The sequence below is a fragment of the Bombina bombina genome, chromosome 7 (assembly GCF_027579735.1).
Source record: "Bombina bombina isolate aBomBom1 chromosome 7, aBomBom1.pri, whole genome shotgun sequence".
NCBI classification, from domain to species: domain Eukaryota; kingdom Metazoa; phylum Chordata; class Amphibia; order Anura; family Bombinatoridae; genus Bombina; species Bombina bombina.
Genome location: NC_069505.1, coordinates 573,921,373 through 573,938,189, shown reverse-complemented (window position 1 = coordinate 573,938,189; position 16,817 = coordinate 573,921,373).

The window sequence follows — 16,817 nt, the reverse complement described above, 5'->3', positions numbered from 1 at the left end:
AAGTAAAAAGTGAATAGTTTTAGTCTCTATAAGATAATGGTTGCCGCCATGTTGCTGTGTTGAATATATACAGTGGGGCAAAAAAGTATTTAGTCAGCCACCAATTGTGCAAGTTCTCCCACCCACTTAAGAAGATGAGAGAGGCCTGTAAATTTCATCATAGGTATATCTTAACTATGAGAGACAAAATGTGGAAACAAATCCAGACAATCACATTGTCTGATTGGAAAGAATTTATTTTGAAATTATGGTGGAAAATAAGTATTTGGTCAATATCAAAAGTTCATTTCAAAACTTTGTTATATATCCTTTGTTGGCAATGACAGAGGTCAAACGTTTTCTGTAAGTCTTCACAAGGTTGTCACACACTTGCTGGTATGTTGGCCCATTCCTGCATGCAGATCTCCTCTAGAGCAGTGATGTTTTGGGGCTGTCACTGGGCAACACAGACTTTCAACTCCCTCCAAAGGTTTTCTCTGGGGTTGAGATCTGGAGACTGGCTAGGCCACTCCAGGACCTTGAAATGCTTCTTACGAAACCACTCCTTCGTTGCCTGGGAGGTGTGTTTGGGATCATTGTCATGCTGAAAGACCCAGCCACGTTTCATCTTCAATGCCCTTGCTGATGGAAGGAGGTTTGCACTCAAAATCAGTCGTCCTGTTCCTTTTTCAGAGAAACAGCCCCAAAGCATGATGTTGCCACCCCCATGCTTCACAGTAGGTATGGTGTTCTTTGGTTGCAACTCAGCATTCTCTCTCCTCCAAACACGACGAGTTGTGTTTCTACCAAACAGTTCTACTTTGGGTTCATCTGACCATATGACATTCTCCCAATCTGCTTCTGGATCATCCAAATGCTCTCTAGCATACTTCAGACGGGCCCGGACATGTACTGGCTTAAGCAGGGGGACACGTCTGGCACTGCAGGATCTGAGTCCCTGGCGGCGTAGTGTGTTACTGATGGTAGCCTTTGTTACGTTGGTCCCAGCTCTCTGCAGGTCATTCACTAGGTCCCCCCGTGTGGTTCTGGGATGTTTGCTTGCCGTTCTTGCGATTATTTTGACCCCACGGGGTGAGATCTTGCGTGGAGCCCCAGATCGAGGGAGATTATCAGTGGTCTTGTATGTCTTCCATTTTCTAATTATTGCTCCCACAGTTGATTTCTTCACACCAAGCTGCTTGTCTATTGCAGATTCAGTCTTCCCAGCCTGGTGCAGGTCTACAATTTTGTTTCTGATGTCCTTCGACAGCTCTTTGGTCTTCACCATAGTGGAGTTTGGAGTGTGACTGTTTGAGGTTGTCGACAGGTGTCTTTTATACTGATAACAAGTTCAAACAGGTGCCATTAATACAGGTAATGAGTGGAGGACAGAGGAGCCTCTTAAAGAAGAAGATACAGGTCTGTGAGAGCCAGAAATCTTGCTTGTTTGTAGGTGACCAAATACTTATTTTCCACCATAATATGCAAATAAATTCTTTCCAAATCAGACAATGTGATTGTCTGGATTTGTTTCTACATTTTGTCTCTCATAGTTGAGGTATACCTATGATGAAAATTACAGGCCTCTCTCATCTTCTTAAGTGGGAGAACTTGCACAATTGGTGGCTGACTAAATACTTTTTTTGCCCCACTGTATAACAGTGAAGCTAACTTTGGCACACTTGATGTTTTGAAACTACATTTCCCATGATGTTCAACTTGACTGCAGAGTGCCTAAGCATCATGGGAAATGTAGTTTAAAAACATCTGGGAGTGCCAAGCTTAGACATCCCTGATATAGAATATAATCTTCTGAAGTCTGCACTTTCAGTCCTCACTGAGAGCAAGATTACAAGTAGCGCGTTATGAGTTTTCTGCTTGTGATGTGGTCTTTTCAGAATCAATTTCTATTGCGCAGGTATTACAAGTCTTAAAAAATCGTGATTGAGCGCAAGCATTTGCCTTTTATGCAACAATCCTTTCCGCACTAGAAGAGCTGTAGTTAATGCTTTTCTGCAGCAAAAAAGTTTCACGAAACACTTCAAAAATACATTACAAAGTACAGTTACATAAAATCAAGAAAATAGAGAGATGCACTCACTGAGACAGAACAATAGCTAGAAAAACTTCTGTGCTTGTCCACAAGGCCAGTGCCACTCAGGGTGCAGTCTCTTTTTGTACACTATGCTTTTTCAATGAGAAAAAATATCCTGTAGCATATCAGTCTGATCCTGCCCAATGACAGTCCAGCACCGAAATACCAGGCAATTCTTCTCTGAACAAGACAAACAACGAACCCCAGACGTACGTTTCGGCCTCTCTTGGGACTCGTCAGTGAGGTGCAGTTGCATATCTCTAGGGCATGTGTGCAAGGAGTCCACATCTGGTTTTACATAAAATCATGAAAATAGACGCACTCACTGAGACAGAACAATAGCTAGAAAAACTTCTGTGCTTGTCCACAAGACCAGTGCCACTCAGGGTGCAGCCTCTTTTTGCACACTATGCCATTTCATGAGTTACACTCATATTAACACTAATAAAAATGATTAAAAAGAAAATATTGCACACGAAAGTTACAAGGGCTCAAAGATAGGAGATCTCAGGTGTTAGAAGAAAAAAAGCAGATACAGGGATTTTACATTGACTTATATCTTGACATATATATATTCATATACATATCTCGTAATAAATAGATATATCAGTCCAAATATCATCAAATATATAGAGAAATATTTATTTAGAAATAAATAGAACATATTCTGTTGCGAAAACATTTTCTCAATATGAAATATTTGCATTTTCATCTACACTTTTCAACGAGAATACGTCATGAGCTTTGCGCGACATATTAAGATTTTGTGGGGGGGTTTTCTATTTGTCTTCTCCATTGACTTCTATGGGGAATAGGCAAACGTGCACACGATTTCACAGTTTGCATTATGCGGCTTAACGCGCGCAAAAAAAAAAAGTTATTTTGCAACTTGTAAAATCTGCGCAACCCCAAATGCGAAAAAGCCATAACGTGCACAGGGTTTTCACAACTGACTTGTAATCTTGCTCTGAAAGTGCAGTTTTCTTTTTCCTCCTCATAATTAAACTGTTTATATTACAGTCTCAAATTGTTTACTTTACCAATTTTAAAGTAATAATGGTGTGTCACCTGTCAAATAATTATACAAACTCCAGGCTTAATGAATCCTTATTTTGTCAGTATCTAAAACACGCCTTGTTTATACCTTCCAACAAAATAGCTATATTAGTCATGAAATCACTTGTCATCATCACAGCCATCAGGAACACAACACACAAGTGCACATTGAATATTTATTTTGGCTTAAACCATGTGCAATCAGGGATATAAATTCATTTGCACTGAACCATGATTCATTTTCCATGTCTGTTTTAGCAAGCAGACATTTTAGGGCTATATTATGAGTGGTGTGCTGTTGCACACATCTGAGGATGTGTGTGTATTACAAGTTCAAAATTAACGCATTTGCTTGAGCATAATTTCATTTAACGTGCGTCGGGATAGCACAACTTCAGAGCTCTGGTGTTACGTGAGTCAAAAAAGTTGTACAAAACACATGACATTACACTCATAATAACTCTGTCTAATAAAAATTATTAAAAAAAAATTCCTGCAGCCTTCCCCTTGAGGGAGGGTGCATGCCTAGCAGTGTAGGCAGCCCCCCATGATCCAATCCTGGCCTTGAAATCATGTGATTGCATTTACGATCATGTGATTTCATTTTCACAGCAAATGTTAAGATCGTAACAAAGTTCTGATGTAAACACTTTGATGCAGGCACAAAGGGGTTAATATTGTCTCTTGCTCTGGGAAGAGTATACTAGACAGAAGTCTACATAAAAACAATGGCTAAGATTCTATTCCATCTAATGTGTTTAAGCTGGCTAGTAAGGCAAGTACCTTCTAGGAGTAACCACAATGAGCCAATTAAGCTCTTTTTCTTGACTGCCTATTGGCTAATATTGGAATGAGAAACATTCATGGGTATTTAAAGGGAAAACAAACATTTTATACAACCACTAGCATAAAAGCTAATTTGATCAGCTGATATGAACTTTCAAATCAACTAAAAGAATTAATGATTATTCCAATGACCATAGCCAATAGGATGAAGATAACATCTGGAACATCAGCATAAGGGCTGAATAATGACTTAGAAGGGCCAGAACGTAGTAAGGCCCAGTATAAAGGCTACAATGTATTACGTTATCGATTGGTGATGGATCAAGATATTGGACACTGGGCAGAAGACTTTGAATGTAAAGTGTGGTGGGGGTTTGTTTGGAGGGGGATTACCGTTGGGGGCTTTTAGGAGCAGATTTTACAGTTGGGGGTTTTGTTGCTTAGGGGGTTAATATTGGAAGGATTCTACCTTTGGAGATTGTGACAGTTAGGGTGCTCATAGTGCAGATCTTGCAATGGAGGTTGCCACAGTTTAGGTGTTTAATTTATTAGGGGTCTTATGGTTTAAAGTTTATTATGGGGTCAAGTAGACTTTAGTGTTTGTGAGTACTGCTACCACTCGCATTTACAGTTTACACAAGCTTTAACAAAGTGATCTTACAACATGGTTATCATGTGAACTGAGCATGCAACAGTTTGTAATATCAAGATTAATAAGGCTAGTGTGCTAATTAGTGCTTCCCATTATAAGTATGCAAAGTGTTAATGCATAAGGCAAGTCTTTGGAAAAAGTTTTTAACCAGTGAGTTGTATGAAGCTGAGTGCCATCCAGTGTGCTCCACGCAATCAGTATCGTTCAACTTGTAGTCTAGGAGGCCTATTTATCAAGCTGTCAACCGCAAATATGCTGGAATTCCACAGTGCAATTGTGGCGAGCCTGATTCGCCCTATTTATCAAAGCCTACAGACCGGCAAAAGTTCAAATTTGTGATGTAACATACGATCCGCTGGTCTCAATCTGACACAGATCGATGCTTACATCATTACAGATGTTCCGAATACAAATTCGGCACTATCTGACAACTTTTGAAAGTTATCAAACTTCTAACAGGTACGCTCGCCACTATTGCGGCCCAGTGTACCTAGTTTTCAATCTGCAACCCTGGAGGCCACGGATGCCATAGGAATCAATGGGAGTCTCAAAGCAGTGAAAGCTTATGTTCGATGCTGCCAGATATCCCATTGATTTCTATTGTAGAAAAGCAGTAACGTTTACACCTAACACCCTAACATAAGCCCCGAGTCTAAACACCCCATATCTGCCGCCCGACATCGCCGCCACCTACATAATGTTATTAACCCCTATCCCGCCGCTCCTGGACCCCACCGCAACTAAATAAAGTTATTAACCCCTATTCCACCGCTCCCTGACACCACCGCAACTAAATAAAGTTATTAACCCCTATTCCGCCGCTCCCGGACCCCGCAGCAACTAAATAAATATATTAACCCCTATCCTGCCGCTCCGCCACCTAAATAAATATATTAACCCCTATCCCGCCGCTCCCGGAGCCCATCGCCACCTAATAAATATATTAACCCCTATCCTGCCGCTCCGGAGCCCACCGCAACTAAATAAATGTATTAACCCCTAAACCCCTGGCCTCCCACATCACTACCACTAATTAAACCTATTAACCCCTAAACCGCCAGCCCCCCCCCACATCGCCATAAACTAAATGAAGCTATTAACCCCTAAACCTAAAAACCCGCTAACTTTACATTAAAATTACCTCATCCCTATCTTATAATAAATTTAAACTTACCTGTAGAATTAAATTAAACTATATTAAACTATTAATTAACCTACCCTAACTATTATACTAAAATTACATTAAACTATATTAAACTATTAATTAACCTACCGTAACTATTATACTAAAATTACATGAAACTATATTAAACTATTCATTAACCTACCCTAACTATTATACTAAAATTACATTAAACTATATTAAACTATTAATTAACCTATCCTAACTATTATACTACAATTACATTAAACTACAAATTAAATTAACTATATTACATATTTAAACACCTAACCCTACCCGAAAAATTTAAATTTACTATTAAAAATTACTAAGTTACAAAAAAATAACAACTAAGTTACACAAAATAAAAAACACTAAAGGCTAGATTACGAGTTGTGCGTTAAGGTAAAAAAGCAGTGTTAAAAGGTCCTAACGCTGCTTTTTTATGCCCGCTGCTATTACGAGTCTTGCAGGTATAGGTGTACCGCACACTTCTTTGGCCTTACTGCAAAACAACTTACGTAAACTTTGTAAAGTCTTTTTTCTATGGGACTTCCATAGCGCCGGTATTACGAGTCTGTCCTTAGAGGCCAAAAAGTGAGCGGTACACCCTACCCCGTCAAGAGTCCTAACGCATTTAAAAGTCAGTAGTTAAGAGTTTTATGGTGCAATGCCGTAACATAAAACTAATGACTAAAGTGCTAAAAAGTACACTAACACCCATAAACTACCTATTAACCCCTAAACCGAGGCCCTCCCGCATCGTAAACACTAAAATAAAAATTTTAACCCCTAATCTGCCGCTCCGGACACCGCCGCCACCTACATTATATTTATGAACCCCTAATCTGCTGCCCCCAACATCGCCAACACCTACATTAGATTTATTAACCCCTAATCTGCTGCCCCCAATGTCACCGCCACCTACCTACACTTATTAACCCCTAATCTGCCACTCCGGACATCACCACAACTATAATAAACATATTAACCCCTAAACCGCCGCACTCCCGCCTCGCAAACATTAGTTAAATATTATTAAACCCTAATTTGCCGTCCCTAACATCACCACCCCTACCTACATTTATTAACCCCTAATCTGCCGCCCCCAATGTCGACGCCACTATACTAAATATATTAACCCCTAAACCTAAGTCTAACCCTAATACCCCCTAACTTAAATATAATTTAAATAAATCTAAATAAAATTACTATAATTAACTAAATTATTCCTATTTAAAACTAAATACTTACCTATAAAATAAACCCTAAGCTAGCTACAATATAACATAGTTACATTGTAGCTAGCTTAGGGTTTACTTTTTATTTTACAGGCAAGTTTGTATTTATTTTAACTAGGTAGAATAGTTATTAAATAGTTATTAACTATTTAATAACTACCTAGCTAAAATAAATACAAATTTACCTTTAAAATAAAACCTAACCTAAGTTACAATAACACCTAACACTACACTATAAATAAATAAATTAACTAAATTAAATACAATTACCTAAATTAATTTAAATTAGCTAAAGTACAAAAAAAACATTAATTACAGAAAATAATAAACAAATTAAAGATATTTAAACTAATTACACCTAATCTAATAGCCCTATCAAAATAAAAAAGCCCCCCCCCCCAATACAAACCCCCCCAGCCTAAACTAAACTACCTATAGCCCTTAAAAGGGCCTTTTGCAGAGCATTGCCCCAAAGTAATCAGCTCTTTTACCTGCAAAAAAAATACAAACAACCCCCCCAACAGTAAAACCCACCACCCACACAACCAACCCCCCAACTAAAATACTATCTAAAAAAACCTAAGCTCCCCATTGTCCTGAAAAGGGCATTTGGATGGGCATTGCCCTTAAAAGGGCAGTTAGCTCTTTTGCGGCCCAAACCCTAATCTAAAAAATAAAACCCACCCAATACACCCTTAAAAAAACCTAACACTAACCCCCTGAAGATCGACTTACAGTTCTGAATACCGGGCATCTATCCTCAAGGAAGCGGCAGAAGTCTTCATCCAATCAGGCCGAACTCCTCAACGAAGCCGGGAGAAGTCTTCATCCAAGCCGGGCGAAGTGGTCTTCCAGATGGGCAGAAGTCTTCATCCACACGGCATCTTCTATCTTCATCCATCCGATGCGGAGTGGCTCCATCTTCAAGACATCCGGCGTGGAGCATCCTCTTCAAATGACGGCTTCTTACTGAATGACGGTTCCTTTAAGTGACGTCATCCAAGATGGCATCCCTTAGATTCCGATTGGCTGATAGAATTCCATCAACCAATCGGATTGAACTATTGGATCAGCCAATAGGATTGAACTTCAATCCTATTGGCCGATTGCATCAGCCAATAGGATTTTTTCTACCTTAATTACGATTGGCTGATAAAATCAGCCAATCGGAATCTAAGGGACGCCATCTTGGATGATGTCACTTAAAGGAACCGTCATTCAGTAAGAAGCCGTGGATTGAAGAGGATGCTCTGCGCCGGATGTCTTGAAGATGGAGCCGCTCCGCGTCAGATGGATGAAGATAGAAGATGCCGTCTGGATGAAGACTTCTGCCCGTCTGGAGGACCACTTCGCCCGGCTTGGATGAAGACTTCTCCCGGCTTCGTTGAGGACTTCGGCCCGATTGGATGAAGACTTCTGCTGCTTCCTTGAGAATGGATGTCCGGTCTTTTTTTAAGGGTTTATTGGGTGGGTTTTATTTTTTAGATTAGGGTTTGGGCCACAAAAGAGCTAACTGCAATTTTAAGGGCAATGCCAATCCTAATGCCCTTTTCAGGGCAATGGGGAGCTTAGGTTTTTTTAGATAGTATTTTATTTGGGGGGTTGGTTGTGTGGGTGGTGGGTTTTACTGTTGGGGGGGTTGTTTGTATTTTTTTTACAGGTAAAAGAGCTGATTACTTTGGGGCAATGCCCCGCAAAAGGCCCTTTTAAGGGCCATTGGTAGTTTATTGTAGGCTAGGTTTTTTTTTATTTTGGGGGGCTTTTTTATTTTCATAGGGCTATTAGATTAGGTGTAATTAGTTTAAATATTTGATAATTTCTTTTTTATTTTGTATAACTTAGTGTTTGTTATTTTGTGTAACTTAGTGTTTGTTATTTTGTGTAACTTAGTTGTTATTTTTTTATAACTTATTAATTCTTTATAGTAGATTTAAATAACTTGAGTAGGGTTAGGTTTTTAAATATATAATATAGTTAATTTAATTTTTAGTTTAATGTAATTTTAGTATAATAGTTAGGGTAGGTTAATTAATAGTTTAATATAATTAAATGTAATTTTAGTATAATAGTTAGGGTAGGTTAATTAATAATTTAATATAGTTTAATTTAATTTTAGTATAATAGTTAGGGCAGGTTAATTATTAGTTTAATGTAATTTAATGTAATTTTAGTATAATAGTTAGGGTAGGTAATTAATAGTTTAATATAATTTAATGTATTTTTAGTATAATAGTTAGGGTAGGTTCATTAGTAGTTGAATAAAGTTTAATGTATTTTTAGTATAATAGTTAGGGTAGGTTAATTAGTAGTTTAATATACTTTATTTTAATTCTAAAGGTAAGTTTAAATGTATTATAAGATAGGGATGAGTTAATATTTAATGTAAAGTTAGAGGGTTTTTAGGTTTAGGGGTTAATACGTTTATCTAGTTTATGGCGATGTGGGGGGCTGGCGGTTTAGGGGTTAATAGGTTTAGTAAGTGCTAGTGATGTGGGAGGCCAGGGGTTTAGGGGTTAATACATTTATTTAGCTGCGGTGGGCTCCGGGAGCGGAGGGATAGGGGTTAATAACTTTATTTAGTTGCGGTGGGCTCCGGGAGCGGCGGGATAGGGGTTAATAACTTTATTTAGTTGCAGTGGGCTCCGGGAGCAGAGGGATAGGGGTTAATAACTTTATTAGAGTTGCAGTGGGCTCCGGGAGCAGCGGGATAGGGGTTAATAACTTTAGTTGCGGCGGGGTCCGGGAGCGGCGGGATAGGGGTTAAACATTTTAGTATAGTGGCAGTGTTTAGTGACAGGGTATAAATAAAGTTGTGAAAAAGCCGAATAGCAGCGAGATCAATGACTGTTAGTTAACAACAGTCCGCTGCTCATCGCCCCATACTTGGTGCGCGGCTTTTTGACAGGTCCACAGCCGCGATGTTAGGCAATGTTAGGCGAGCGTATTGGTGCTGGCGAATGCAAATCCAGCATTCTACAATGCATAGCAAATAACCCTTGCAATACAGACTAAAGGTACAGTCTAATCAAAATTAAACGTTCATGATTCAGAAAGGGCATGCAATTTTAAACAACTTTCCATTTTACTTTTAGCATCAAATTTGCTTTGCTTTGTTGTATAATAATAAACATTTCCGCCATTTTAAAACTAGAAAAATACAAACTTGAATGGCTTTAACTGTTAATACTACAAAACATAAATATAAGTGCACAAGAATACATAGATTACATGGACATTACTATAATAATAAACACAATAAATGTAGCTGTAATGTAATGTAAAGAAATATGAACGTAATAAGAAATTTCTGTTCCGAGATCTTTTACCCTATATTTCCCAGACAGCTTGTTATGTCAGGTCATCATTATTTTAACGTGTTTTAAAGTATTACTTTTTTGCCTTTCACCCTCAAGCTCACGTGGGGACATCTAACCAGTCATATACTTGTATACATATAATCTCCTGCTCTACTGATCAACATGAAAAAGCTTCACAAGAAAAAGCTTTTCTGCAGGCCAAGTCCCTGCTGGGGTCTGCCCCAGTGCTGGGGTTCTACGACCCTTCAAAAAAAGACTGTGGTTAGTGCCAATGCAAGCAGTTATGGGTTGGGGGCTGCACTCCTGCAGTTAAATGAGAATAAACTACAGCCCATCGCCTACTGTTCCCGCACACTGACGGCTGCGGAGTCAAAATACGCTCAAATTGAGAAAGAGTGCCTGGCTGCAGTTTGGGCCTGTGAGCGCTTTCAGCGTTATCTAGTGGGTTTGGAGAAATTTAGTCTGGAAACTGACCACAAACCGCTAATCCTTCTAATCAACTCTTATGACATTGACAAAACACCCTTGAGATGCCAGAGACTTTTAATGAGACTGCTCAGGTTCAATGTTCAGGCAGTGCATGTGCCGGGTAAACAATTGGTTGTGGCAGATACACTATCCAGGCTCCCGCTGGCTGCTGCTGAAGAATCCTCCACAGAATCGGATGTGAAAGTGTATGTTGATTCAGTTCTGGCCTCTAAGTCCATTTCTTCAAGGAAACTGAAGGAAATAAAGAGAGAGACATATTTGGACACAGATCTGCAAGAAGTTATAAGGTACATAAAAGAAGGCTGGCCCGAGAGCCGGGCAGCCTGGATGTCTTTAAGTGCTTACCAGCCAGAGAGGTCGCAGCTCACGGAGCAGGAGGGGTTGGTGCTGTTCCAAGACCGCATTGTAATTCCTGTCAGCATGAGGAAGGAGATGTTAAACAGGATTCATGATGGCCACTTAGGCATTACAAAGTGCAGAGAAAGGGCAGCTACAGCTGTGTGGTGGCCTGGGATCAGCTCCGACATTGCAAATCACGTGTCTAAATGTGCCTTTTGCCGGGAACGCCGGCCTACTCACAGAAGGGAGCCCTTGATTTCTACTCCGCTGCCTGCGGGGCCGTGGCAGAAAATAGCTGCTGATTTGTGTGAACGGCCCAGAAAAAAGTTCCTTGTTGTGATCGACTATTATTCCAGGTATTTGGAAATTGCACCCCTGAATGATATCACAAGTCAAGCCATTATCATTCGCCTGAAGAGCTTGTTCGTCCGGTGGGGCATTCCAATGGAGCTGGTGAGTGATAATGGTATGCAGTTCGCTTCTACAGAGTTCAGTGCTTTCAGCAGGGAATATGACTTTGTACATTCCACGTCAAGTCCACATTATCCGCAGGCCAACGGAATGGCTGAAAGGGAAGTTCAAACAACAAAATTCATTCTAAAGCAATCTGAGCCGTACCTGGCCCTCTTGTCATACAGGGCGACGCCCATTCAAGCTACCGGGTTTAGCCTGGCACAGCTGATGCTAGGACGCCAGATTCGCACCACTTTACCCTCAGTGGGTGTCTTCAATCCGCCTTGCCCTGTTCCTCGGGACGAAGTCCTTAGGAGGGATGAAGAGGTCAAAAAGGGTTATCGTTTCTTCTACGACAGGAGACATTCTGTCAGGCCCTTACAGGAACTGAATGCGGGGCAAACTGTCAGAATTAAACTGGATGATGAGAAGAAATGGAAGACGCTTGCTACGGTAGTTGGCCGCTCTCCAGAACCAAGGTCTTATACAGTCCTTACTGAGGGAGGGACGGTTACACGCCGTAACCGAAGACATCTTCAGCCTGTACCTGAGAGTCTGGAACTGGATGCCTCAGTACCACCACCGGTGGGATCCCCTGTTCTAAGAGAGGTGCCTTCCCCTCAGCAAGATCACAGCGGGGATATATCTTTGCCTCCAGCGGACTCTAATTAACCATCTGCTGTATCAGAGGACAGTTCATGCAAAGTTACATCAAGCGGAAGAGTGGTGAGACTTCCGGCCCGATATAGGGACTGACTTTAGCTAGAACAGTGACCGGAAGTATGGGCAGAATAATCCCATGGTTACTGTGGACTAGGGTAGTCTACATCAATGTCCAAGTCAGGATGTAATTTATGTGTTTATATTTCTGAACCTATTTGTTTATATATTGTTCGGAAAAAAAAATGTTGTTGTATACTCTGTTCGTATACCTTGTTATTTGTTATATTCAAATGTATGCTTCGCCTTTGAAAAAGGGGAAGATGTGATGAGAGCAGGATGTGATGTCACTAGTTGGGGCGGGGCTTAGGTCCGGTAGTCTGTGTCGCAGTTAGTTAGTGAAATCAACCTGACTAGATGTATGTTTCTGTGCTCTGTAATAAAATAGAGTTGTACCATCATTGCTGTGTCCTGCATATGTCCTGCATCTCATGACACCCTATATCAGTCAGAGCAACATGATTCCCTTCATTTGAAAGAGGAGATTCCCCTTTCTTAAATAAGGTGCCACACACATCTTTAGTTTTCTGGCGATACCATGCTATTAATGAAATTATATTGTATACAGTTTATTACATTAAAGAGAAGAAAACACTTTTGTCATTAAACAATTATTATATTTTGAATATTGTTCTTTGTTAAATGGATTAGCCTTTAGATTGCAAGAACAGCAAAAGTGGCTATATATAATTATGTTTTGTATTTCACTAAAGGCTTATAACATCAGATTACAAAAGTATTTACTCCTGCTGTGTTCATCAAAAAACAAAATAGCAAGGAACAAAAGTTCAGTGGTCTGGAGAAACATAAAATTTACTTTTTAATTACAGAATGAGAGACTCTTAACTAAACCACACTGACACATACATGTTACAGGGAATGTTGGTATATTTCACCTTAGCTTTTAATTGATACCAATTTTTTTTTTAACATTTATTCATTGTTTATTAAAATGATGCTCAAAGCCATGGTTTCTACTATGCAAAAAAGAAGACAAAAGGGTTAACAACCCACTGCTCCTCCAGATTATGAGATTAATGGACCTTAGTCATGCACCAATATAATAAAAAGCTCTTTATTAAAACTTTAAAACAAATTTAAAAAGGGAACAAAACAAAAGAATCTTTGCCCCCTGTCTTTTGTTTTATTCATTTACACCTCTATTTATGACTGACAGTATGAGCTTTTGTACTTATTAAGCAATAGTCATTAGCAGGAAGTACGACTTTGTATGCAATGAGCAGTATTAGGAACCACACAACTGTCTTCAGATGTCTTTAGATGTAAACAGCTTTTACTTTACTATTTTTGGTAAAGAAAAAACCCCCCAACATATTTAAAGGGAAAGAAAAGTTAAAATTAACCTTTCATGATTTAGATAGAGCATGCAATTTTAACTACCTAGTTATGCTTTTAAACAAAGGATACCAATAGAACAGAGCAAATTAGATAATTGAAGTAAATTGAAAAGTTGTTTAAAATTGTATGCTCTATTGGAATCATAAAAGAAAAACCTTGTAATTATGTCCCTTTAATAGCATAAGGAATTTTTGTTTGTTAAATCCATGGAAAAAAATAGTAACACCGTATCAAACTATAGCTATACAACTGCACAGTCATCATGTTTACTGGATCTTGTGTGTTTATCTCAAACATCATAAAATGATGCATGGGGCAATCCTTGTTTAAAGATTTCCTAGGAAATTAGGATATTTGACATAGGATGAAAAGTACACATTGCCATTGTCAGATTAACGCTTATGTAAATAAGGACATAGAGTACATTGTAATTGTATCAACAGATGTGCAATGTGTTACTAATTATCATAAATAAAAAAGACATGAAAGTACCAAATTTACCTTTCTATATTATTACAGTAACAATAAAAAAAATATGGCAAACAAAAAACTAAATACCAATCTTTGCTCTGTCTTTGCTGGTGGTCTAGAAGTCAGCAGTAGCATCCACAGTTTATAAAACATTTTGTGAACGTTGCGATTTCCTGTCATGTGTTGCGCCAGATGCTACCTAGGTATTTCTTCAACAAAGAATATCACGGGAACAAAGCAAATTTGATAATAGAAATAAATTGGAACCTTGTTTTCAAAATGATATGCGCTGTCTAATCACAAAATACTTTTTTGGGGTTTCATATCCCTTTAAAAGAAATACTTTAAATTCCAATGTTCTGTACGTGAAAAAATAAGCCTTGCTATTAATATAGGGCCAGAATACAAGTAGAGCGCTAACAGCGCTAAAACTAACATTTCTCCATATGTCGGGTTCCACTCGTATTACATATTGAAAGTAAAAAGTTATCGATCACGCGGTAACACGATGTGCGCAAAAAGCTGAAGTCATAATATTGATAACCTATTCCCACTAAGAAGTCAATGTAGAAAAAAAAGAGGAAAAAAAAAACACACTCGTTAACCAGAACGCATATTCTCAAGTGACCCTAACCCTACATGAAGATATTAATATTTCCCTTTCCAATGTTCTTCACATAGTACACAATGTTGTATTCATTCATAAATACACATTTCTACCTATATCTGATGGTATTTGGTACAATATACATCTATGCCTATATAGGTATAGATATATACAGATATATACAGGAATATCTTTTTCAAAATACATAGAACATATTCTGCTAACTGCAGAACATTGGAATGCAAAATATTTACAGTAAATACACAGTATAACACTTTATAAAATATTAATATTGCACAAATATGCTTTTACATGTTTTCATCTACTTAACTGCAAAGGGCTCTGTGACGGACTCTGGCTACCCCAACTGGGTAGCTCCGCCAAAGGAGCCTTTCAACACCTGGAACCTGCCGCTATGTAGTGGAGAAGAGTGATTATAGCCATTCCCACCCAAATAACTAGACAGACTAGCATTCAGGTGAAACAAGAATTACACTTTATTGGGAAAACACACAACATTTATACACAAACGGATCTTGATAAGAGCCTTATCAGTCCCCCAAATCTCCCACCATTCCCACCCCTCCAGACAGGCTGGCGCCTCCATAATGTCCAATGGCCCCCAATGTCCAGCGGTACAGGGAGGGGGTATGGGGAGGGTGCATTCGGGGTGATCCTGGGGGAGCGGTGGCCCTTCCAGGATGTCCTTGGAAAGCCCTTGGCCCCTAGTTGCTTCAGTCCAAAAGCGCCTTGATCCATGGCTGGGGGTCGGAGTTATTGGCTACCCAGCATACACCGGGAAGACTTCTGGGAAATGGGTATTGAGGGGAGGTCTGAAACCCCTGGTTCCTGAGAGGGCTCACCCCTGGAAATCACCCCACCTCTAGTCCTCCCTGAGAGGTATCAATCCCCAAAAGAGCAGAGCTCTAAAATGAGGGGCCGCTGGAGCAACCTGAGTTAAAGGGGACTGGGAATCCGAGCTGCTGTGGCCGGTGGGCAGTTCCATAGCGTCGGCCAGCCGAAGGGCGGTCTGCTGAGTAGTGCTCAGAAACCCCGGTTCCCTATGAAGCTCACCTCCAGCAATTGGCTCACATCTTACCAGTACCAGTCCCCAAAAGAGCGCAGCTCTGGGGCAAGGGGTGTCTGAAGCGGCCAGAGGTAAAGATCTCCAGAGGATGCTGGGTGCAGCGGCTGGACAGAAAGGGATAGGTCAGAGACCAGCTCTTTCAAGATCAGGTTCACACACAAATTCTCACAGAAAAGGAAAGGTCTGGGAGATCGCAGTTGCTCTTAGGAGCCCAAAACCACCATGAAACAAGAGGGGGTGAGGTAGTAGGGTGTAGGGGTTTAACCCTTGCATCCCAGTATCTGTGAAAGGCTCCAATGCACTTATATGTATATGTCTATATATGTATACAAATGTATTTATGTGTTTATATGTGTATATATATATATATATATATATATATATATATATATATACAGTAAATACATATAGTGTATACACATATAAATACATAAATACATATGTTTACACATATAAACATTTATATATATATATATATATATATATATATATATATATATATATATATATATATATATATATACACATACACCCATTAGACATGTATATATGTATGTATCTCAATGTTAAAGCCTTTTCCTGCCTTTTTTTCTCTAACGCCTGAGATCTCATATCTTTGAGCTTTCATAACTTTTTGTGCAATATTTTTGTTTAAATAATTTTTATTAGATGGTGTTATCATGAGTGTTGCTGTACTTTGTAAAGTATTTTTGTGACACTTTTTTCTTTGTGCTCACACTTTCGCATTTACATTCAACGTCTAATATGAGCGCAAATTACCTTGCTCACAAACTAACGTGAAAACACATAATTGTTCACATGCAAACTATAGCACTCCACTCGTAATCTGGCACACAATAAGGTATTTAACTCTGGGTAAAGAGTGCACATTTTTGCATCCATGCAAAAGGTTCTGATATTTCTCATATGCACAGTGGAGATAAACATATGTCTACTCCCTCAGAAATCTCAAAACAAATTATATTGTGAATCTAAATGATCAC